Source organism: Hylaeus volcanicus, chromosome 2, assembly GCF_026283585.1.
Source record: "Hylaeus volcanicus isolate JK05 chromosome 2, UHH_iyHylVolc1.0_haploid, whole genome shotgun sequence".
NCBI lineage: Eukaryota > Metazoa > Arthropoda > Insecta > Hymenoptera > Colletidae > Hylaeus > Hylaeus volcanicus.
Genome location: NC_071977.1, coordinates 10313624 through 10322613, shown reverse-complemented (window position 1 = coordinate 10322613; position 8990 = coordinate 10313624).

Here is an 8990-nt window from a genome sequence, read left to right as displayed (position 1 = left end):
GAGACGTTTTTATCCGCATTATAACTGTTATATCCAGTTACTAGCATTTCTAGGAAACGTATAATGCAAATATTTCCAACATTATTGAAGTGTATCTAACGAGGAACTTCTCCGGTTACATATTAATTTTAACTTGTTGAGTACTGAGTTTCTTTCTTGAAGTAAAATATATTTTACACCTGTTTCACGATGGAAATGAAAAATTCTCGACTGAACATGAATTGACCTGAAAGAAACTTTTCGAGCCTAATAAATGCAACAGTGTACATGGCAAATAAAATTGTAGGCGTTAACATAAAATCACGTGTAGTTGTTGGTCGGGTTCTTTCTTGTCAAATCAACGATTTTTTTCTGGTGAATACGAAATCACGAGGGTTCCATTATATTTTCTCCGGATATGCTAATTAAATGACTGTCAATTAGCTCAAGTACGTTAAGATTGACTGGAGATAGACCGATTGACGCTTACCGTGGACGTTCGCCGACGTTTAATCTTCATTGTTCAGAATGCAATGACGGAAGCACTCGACTGACGCCGTGAATTTTGTCTGCTTGCGTAAAATCCCTAATTATCCTGGCCGCCGCTCTTCTCGTTACTTTCCTATTTCCATGGCTATCGTGTGACACACGGAAAAAAGAATGGTATTTCAGCGTCAGTTTCGCCGTCATTGGTGATAAACGAGTCTCGCATTCGAGTAATTTAGACAAATTTGTATCCTATTATTCGAGAATTCTACGTTCCGGTGCGCGAATTTTAGTCGACGCTATCAAGCTTGGATGTGCTATTAAATGTATAGAAATTTCAAAATTAAGAATTAGTGTTTTAATAAATTAATTTCATCGCGGTCGTGTCTACTAATTATATCAGATTTTAAAAGAGTAGAGATGAAATTTTCTTATTACTCTTCGTAATAAAAGCTCAACGTTAGCACTTCGTGTTAAAAGCTCAACACGTGAGAAACACGTGATCCGTTTATCTCCGCGGAAAGAGCAACGGATCTTTTAACGGAACGAAGCAGGTGTGTTTCTATAAGATTCTCTCCGAAACCGAAAAGTGTCACGATCAGTTATACAGGGCACGATCGTGTAAAACGATTTGTACCGGAAATATGTGCAATGACACGTACCCCCGGGGCGGAAGACCCTTGTCAAAATATTAAACCCTTCCCTTTAAGATCGAGTTTCGAATAGTTTCATGTCATAACAAATCCGATCCTCCTTTGCGGGTATATAGCAAGGGTAAGGTGGGACATCGACGGGGACGAGTGTTGGAGGGTTCAACCGGCCAGTATCACCTTACAACAGCTTTCCACGCGTCCCCTTTTATGAAGGGCCGTCCCATATTTCCATTTATTTTTGTTCCACCTTTTGAAATCATACACCCTTTATTGCGGGGGCTATGTGACTGCTACTCGTACGGATATCGCGTCGGACGCTCCACAAATTCTCCACCTTGTATTCTACTTTCATTGTCACCATCTTGTGTCCCACAGCGCGGAAACGTATGGCGCGACTCTACGGAACGTCGGATTTCGCAGCGAATTTCAGCACCAACAGCTGCAGCAAGGTGTCGAATAATTGTTTAAACTAACTATGATTAATGAAGTAATGTAAAATAAACTTCTACATAATTAAGTAATGCTTGTGTATCTTCAGAACACTAGCATCGATTTCTAGACTTTTATTGCGGTCATGTACCTGCACCGGCACACGTGTTCCGCGCGTAACGCAATACCCTAAAGACTGGTTTTGGGACGCTCTTTGTCGAACTTGTCCTAATATTTTGACTCCATTTGTTCTCTAAACCTGTGTAAGGAATATTCGCTAAGGAATAATGCAACTTCCGCTTCCTTTGGAGGGATGTAATTCAAGACCACCACGTTATTCTCGAGTTTTTCATTGCTGATTCGAGCTGAGGTTAACACTGCTCAGTGGTCCTTTGACCTAACAGCTTATAGGTTTCAATTTTTCGAAGCTCTCGAACACTTTTGCCTAAGGCCTCTTAAATACTTTCCTACCTAACATATTTTATTACCAGATATTCCATCTCTCTCCAGCCGTGAGCACAGATAAAATTCCACGAAACGGTGCATAATGTTCCAACTCATAGCGGTTGTTTAAAAAGATCTCGTGTTCCTGTTACATTTTTTTATTTCGACGGTACCCCAAGGTCCCTCAACGAAAGGAGAAAGAGTTGCAAAAGCAATGGAACGTTACAAGCCCATCAACCGAGCAATTCGCGTTGACCAACCACTCCAGCCTTCCTCCATGTTCGTCAGCATTCTTCACGTTCTTCGTTCGGGTTAATTCAAAATTCACCAGCAGCCTGGGAGATCTTCACAACAATCACATGTACACTTATTATCCAAAATATACGGGGAAAATGTCCTCTTTCATTTATTAACCCTTTCAGACCTGGCGTTCGGAATTGAGGACACAAAATTAAATAATTATCGATATCATCGGTAATAGAGATTTTTTCCATACTAATTTTAGTCCAACTTAACCCTAAAAATTAAATTACATTACTACGAGAAAAAAAAATAATTCAGGTAAAAGGATGAATTTATTTAGATGAAGAATCGGTAACGTTTTTATCAGAAATGATTTTGTTTACCTTTCTTCGTATTGCCTCTGAACAATTTTGGATGATAATTTTCATACTCGAACGTGCGCTGTTATCGGTATACACGTAATGGACGCGTGTAACTTCGGTTTGGCCAGTTGGAGACCGTAGATCGATAACACTTTCCGGCGGAAACTAAGCTTAAGCGACGGTGCCTAACAAGAGGAAATGAGGTACCACGGGATACGCGGATCGGGAAGGGGTTAGTTTCGCCAAAGAAGATCGCGGTTGGGACGTTGGTGCTGTACACGTACGAGGATCGGCCAAGCTGGAGGCCGAAAGGGTTAAAGTAGATCGCGCTAGTCAAGGTGTTGGTTCACACATTTCGGCATAATCCGTGCACAATATATAACAACACGGGCTTAGGATCTCCGTGAGCGGGCGGTGCGGTTTCCCTGGACTAGGCAGCTCTTAAGCTTCCGGCAGCTGGAAGGTTCATGGAGTTGGAAACGACCCCGTCTGTACGATTCCGTACCGTGAACACGATAAACGTTCGCCAGACCGGTCATTCGTTAACCCTCCCCGTATATATTCGCGTCGTACAATTTGTCAGGAACGGTTAAAGCCACAATTAACCTACCAACGATTATTGCCGTCTCTTTTCGCTTTGGCGACTATTTTCCCCGGCACCGGGGTATGTTTCGGAGCCAAAAGTGGATCGTGCTGTAAAATTAAGAGCGCACCGAACGGATTTGGAATACGACGCTTTCGCTACCGTGCTTTATACGACTGCCATCCTACAGGTCTTCAATTCCAGTAAAAAACTCCGTTTAATAATTTCAAGGCTACTCTGCAAGCCGTGCTAATGTAAAAAATATTTTTAATCAAGCCCCTACAAAATTTTCCATATTGAAATTGAAAATGTAACTCCATATTTTGATACCATGTGTCTATGCAAATTTCAGTGTTGGTCCGTATAGAGTTACTTTCCAATTCAGCAATCACGTTCATCAACACGCAGAGAAATAAACTCGTGAAAGCAGTATCAAAGCACGGATCGCGTTTCCATCATATCATTGGTCGTTAAATACGTGTTTTCGGAGTTTGAATTTTTGCCGTAGGTAAACGTAACGTAGTTTCAAAATTTGTATACATTTTTATAGCTTCGGTTAGCTTTTTCATGCAAATGTTAACGAAGAACTTAATTGCCAGAGGCGATCGAATCGAAGTGCTCAATTTTCATTACATTTTAGTTCTTATTGGTGAAAGTGGATGGTTACAACAATTTCCAGTTAATATCGTATCTTCCTGCGGTTGACAAGACCGAGCAGGACCATGATTAAAGTTCTTGCCTGGGGCATTTACGATTTTTTACAGCATTCATTTCCGGACCATAAATTCCGCATTACAAGCGCTCCAGCGGTATCGACGCGAGTATGGCATCTACGGCGAGGCCAGTCATGGGGGCTGTAATATGGATAATCAATGAATATTTAATATATAATATATAATTTACCTGCGCAAAACTTTAACGATCGTCTTTCGACTTAATCTCGCAGAGTATCATCGAGCTTATCCCTGAGTCTATTTGTAGTCGAGAAGAAGAGAAAGTAATAGCAGGTTAGTTCGTTTATCTGATTGGTTAAACCCATTAGACGCAGGATCCGCGAAATGGAGCTCGTAATTAACAGAATAAATATTACAATGGAGGATTTTAATGTGCTCACCTCCCGGGGTGCGAGAAACAAGCTTCGTTTTAATATCTCATCGTGCTGTATTATTCGCTTCATGATAAAAATGCGTTATTATTTATGGTTGTTATTATAGGAGATCCAAACATCGTCTTTTGAATCTTCCTATTATATTTATTACCATGATATGATTCAGATGACCATGATTAGATGAGTGCAGTACAAACTTCTTGGCTTCCTACCGTATTAATTCACCTACGTCTGCTTATTGCCATAATTGCGACTACATGTAGTAGTAACTCGGGTTATTGACTCTCGAGCTGACCTGCTCTTTGGACATAAATTAACTAATTAGCTGATTGCCTGCCCTGATATTCCGCACGAAATGGCTTTTCGTATTCCGGCGAGAAATTTACGTAACTGCACTCATCGAACCCTTTACGGTAAATTTAATTCTTTAGATTGTATCTTTAAAAACACGAAATCATTATATCACGTTGTGGACTTTCTTGTGGTTTTCTGCTTGGAATCTTAGAATCTGACAAACTCACAATCGAACAAACTATTTTTACTATAATTTTTACTTTACTATTTTTATGCTTTTCGAGTACATTCATCTTTATTGCGTATATTTTTTATATTAAATGATCCTTACTGCTAGTGGAATAATAAATTGAAATTTAGCTTGAACTTTAAGTAAAATTCTTCATCTTGGGCACAAGATCGTCGTCGTGGCACCAGCTAATTGCGATGAAATGAAGTTATGGTTTCCGCCTCATCCAGAGGAAGATATTGAACTCGAACGGAAATTTGAGATGATTACAGGATACGAAAATCCCGTCAAAGACGATGTCGACGACGGTAAGAACAATTCTCGGACGATCGTTAAGCTCCTCGTCGTTGCTCTTTTCGCTTCCTCTCTACACCCCCGCGGGATTCGGAATAATCCTGAAACCGGGGAAGGTTAGCAATGGATCCGGAAGAGGTTGAGGTGGCAAAGGTAAGAGGGCAGCGCAGAGAAAGATAGATTTACATAGGGATGAAATGATCGAGAAAAATGTACTATAAACATGCTTTCACTTTATACCTCAAATACTTCCATTTAAATCCTCCAATAATGAAACATTTTCAGTGCCAGACATACTCATGAAAATATTTATAAAGCTAAAATTTTCTTTTTATACAGTTGGAAACTATATAATCTGTTATTTGCATTAGCACTATTATAGATTTACAACCCGATCAAAATTCACAATCCTATCCAGATTCCATTTCTTTAACACCTGATCATCAAAATTAATTTTTTTAACTCATTAACAAAAATTTCTGGCACCCATATATGTGTGACGTGGCGATCAACGTGTTAATCTCCAAAAATCTCCATTACACGATATACCTTTCTCTAGAAAATTGTTAAGCCTTTCGCATTTTCAAAAATCACCTCGTACGATCCTCATCGAATGTCACGTTTTCTTTAATTATTCCAGATGTCTCAACCCCTCCTGGGGTGCACGTAACCCAACTGATATCGAACGTAAAACGAGGTCCGAGGAGAAGGAACGAAGGACGCGTTTAGCTGTTGGAAGTATTCCCCCGCTTCAATTGAGCTTCAATAATTTGTGGCCCCGCGCCAGTGGGCTGGGCGGACGATAAGGTGGGTACCGGGACAGGAGCGTGCACTGTGACTGGTGTACGTGGAGCGACAAGTAGAAAGAAGGAAAATCGGTGTAGAGAAAGACTGGGCCGCCTGAGGGTAGTCAGCGCAGGCAGGATATGCGAGGCAGTTGAAAAGTTTACACGCTTCGGTGGTGATGTATGGAGATTGTGCGTGCGTGACTTGCTTAGTTCTGAGGCAGGAGCCGAAGCTCAGTCGCTCTCTCTCTCTCTCTCTCTCTCTCTCTCTCTCTCTCTCTCTCATGCTCCGTCTATCTTCTGTTACCTCGTCGTCGCTCCGATAACTGCCGCCTTATCGGCCTTCTAACAGGGATACTGGTATTTCGCCCAATCGGACGTGTGGATGACTGGGACGCATAGCGATGGTAATAACTGGTTCGAACTTCGTAACAGAAGTGGCCCTCGGTTTAACGTGATAAATGCTCCATCGGAGCGCCGTAACCCGCTCGCGGAACTTCTGGCAGCCGAAGATTAGGGAATATTGATTGTAATTAATTACCGAGTCTCTTCCCGACGCGCGGAAACGAATCGTCGCCGTCTGGGTGAACAACTCGACGAAGTGAGGACGTAAAAAGTCCTCTGGAACTGTATATTTTATTAGGAGGACTGCGACTGTATCCAACCGGGAGCAAACCCTCAGCTCATGTTCGATTTCAAATATTCCGGGTCAACAAAGATGTCACCCAATTAGATAGAGACACCCAGGCACCGAGAGGATTAATTTGCCAGCTTGGAGCACCGCGCCGCGCACGATAATTAAAACCATCCGATGGCACGAATTAATCTCGTTAATCCGTAACGCGATGGTAAACGTTTACAATTTGTCGAGGAAACACTTGGGTAAACTTCGACAAGGCCGATTAACGGAACAATACTCCGTTCGCTGTATGCATTTCATAAACGGCGAAGGAGGACGAATTCAGAGGCGCGGGACCTTAAATAATTATGGTGTTTACCGAAAGAGAGGGTGGGGAAGGGTGGGGAGCGGGGCATATCCTGGACCCTCTAATTCCTCGAACGAGGGTGAAGGGTTAATTGAAGGCAACAATTAATTTACGATGTTGAACGAACTTATACAACTTTGACAAACTGCCAACGGTGAAGGATGAAGCGAAGAAAAGCGCCATAAATAAGGATGAAGCCGGAGCTGGGAATAGGACGACAGGTTCAGGGAGGAGGGAGGCGAGGAACGTCGAGGCCAGGACTGACGGTGGTTGGTGGATGGTCTGGTGACCAAGGGACAAGGGGAAGTCTTAAGCCCTGGAACTAGCGAACACCGCCGCGTCCTCGGCTCAAATTAGTCGCGCTGGATTTACTCGTCGGCGGATCAGTTTTTTAATCTCCACGGAAGCCGCAAATAATTCCGCCACGCGTAAAACCCGCCCCGGAACCCGTTATCCTTCGTGGAAAGTTTTCGAAATCGTCTCGATGAGCATTCGCATTCTCTCACGATCGAATCTACGAATCTGGAACTGAACGTTTGTCTAATCTGGATTCCAGTTTCAGTCCAACTAAATAACTAAAGTTTTTCAACATTCAAGGCGTCACGGCTGTAAAGACTTGCTTATCGGGAGCTCCCCTTTATCCAGGCTCGATAAAGCAGATATTCAATGACCCGCCATAATCTTTAATATTCAAGCCCGATCAAGCTCGAGCCATTTCTCCGCGAGGGGATAAATCATGAAGTCCGTTCGTAACGAACTCGCATTTTCACGACTTTTCCCGAACCGAGCGTTGGACCGTGGCACAGTTTGGACGGGCGCGTAGCCATTTTTTTCCCTCCCATTTGCGGCGGTTCGCGATAAGACGGCGTGAGACGTGGGACAATTTTCAGGAAATCTTGGGCTCCCGGTCTTTCTGCCTCGCCTCGGTTCCCCTTTCCGCCTCGTTCCCTCGTTATAAAGTGCTGTTCGACTGACAGCTCTTATCGGCACTTCGCACGGAATCGATACCGGCGGGGAGGTTACGCGATGTTCCCGCAAACGTGCTCATTTTGGTCAATACACTTTTCGCTGGTCGCGCATGATTCTCGTGAGGCGACAGCGAAAAATCTCAGACGAAATGCCACACGCTTGTTAGAGTCAGTGTCCTTTAAAGATGTTTCGAAGGGAGATGGACGTCATTTACCTTCCTAGATATTCATAAGGTGGACACTGGAAGAAATTGTGACTTAAAGGGGTAGTCTATTTTTCCTAAAGAAATTTCTTTTAAAAGATATTTTGGAAAGAGTGAAAGAAATAGATTGAAAAAACAGAATCAATTTTTTGATTATATTCGTTTCTTTTTTAAAATTATTATTTTTAAGGTCACATCAACTATGAGGTTATCAGTGACCACGTCAATGATTACAATGTAATTATAATTTATTTAACATGTTATATTTCATTAATATCTTGACTAATTTGAGAAATTCGTTTCTGTTGTTAAGGATCGACTGCATATTATTTGAAAGTTTAAACTTTATTCGATCGTGTTGTATTCCCTGAAATTCGTCAATTAAATGTTTTACTGTAAGGGGCTCGTCGCAAAAGTTGCATAATTGATTATATTCTTGTTGCTAAATAACTAAAATATTTGTCCAGTATATACAAGATCGCTGCCTCAGTGTATCACGTGAAATAACCGGTTTAGAGTTGGGAACGCTGCATGCTTTTAACTCAGCGTGCGTACCACTGAAATAGATCTCCTGAAACATAGACGATTTTATAATGCGTATGTCCACGGAGTTGTTGCTCTTTTCACGAGAACTTTTATGCGATAATCAAACTCGTTCCTTTAAAGCGAGCGAATCAAATAGTTACCGCAAGCATTTATGCTCTTTTCCTAGATTGATTTCCACGATATTTTGCGAATGCTCAGCCATGTACGCACGCGTCCACGCGAGTGCAGCGGTTCCATTTATCTACGCGATGCACATTGTAATTTATGCTGCGCATAGATTAACGTGTACTTGGGGTGGAGCTAGTGGTCAGGAAAATGAATTCAGTTTCGCGAAATGCGAAACTTTTCTTTTCGCGTGATATCAGTGGTAATTATTTTATTTCGTTGAGCATGCTTTT